Raw genomic sequence first — 527 nt, forward strand, 5'->3', positions numbered from 1 at the left:
ATGAAATTCCAACACCCTAGCCGAAATGAGCGCGGGGGTGGGGGGGGGTCCAAACTTTTTCGTTTGAATCTCGTATATACAGAGAAAAGTGGAAGGATGAAGGGGCCACTTGAACATTCGTCCACTTTTTGAAACGCGCTAAGGTCAGTCAAGAAAGCAATTGTAGATTGTTTGTATTGTCTGCTTAATTTCATCATTAACTCATTTACACCCTTTGACGTATAAATACGTCAATTAGCGCATAGCCGTTCCCTCCCAATGACGTATTAATACGTCAATCACGTTTTTTCATGGGGGAGGGTGCAAGAGAGTCTGATGCAACTTCTCACCAAAGGATTAGGCTTGACGGCAATGTTAAATAGCAAAAAAATGGCCATCGGGTAGCAGTGGTGCAAAAATCCACGAGGATCACGCAGCAGAAGTAGTAGAAAGGGCGTATAGTGGAGGAGGGACGTATGTGGATAGTGGATTGGAACGTTAGCAACTAGCAACGATGAAGAAAAGGAAACAACTAACTAAAAATGATT

At 43.3% G+C, this 527-nt stretch overlaps 1 protein-coding gene across 2 annotated transcripts in view; it reads right to left on the reverse strand.

The window, feature by feature from the left end:
- Nucleotides 1-527, reverse strand: part of cdh4 (cadherin 4, type 1, R-cadherin (retinal)) — a 124,852-nt gene that overhangs the window by 37,408 nt on the left and 86,917 nt on the right. The window lies entirely within an intron of this gene.

This window comes from Hippocampus comes, unplaced genomic scaffold, assembly GCF_001891065.2.
Source record: "Hippocampus comes isolate QL1 unplaced genomic scaffold, H_comes_QL1_v1.1 scaffold568, whole genome shotgun sequence".
NCBI lineage: Eukaryota > Metazoa > Chordata > Actinopteri > Syngnathiformes > Syngnathidae > Hippocampus > Hippocampus comes.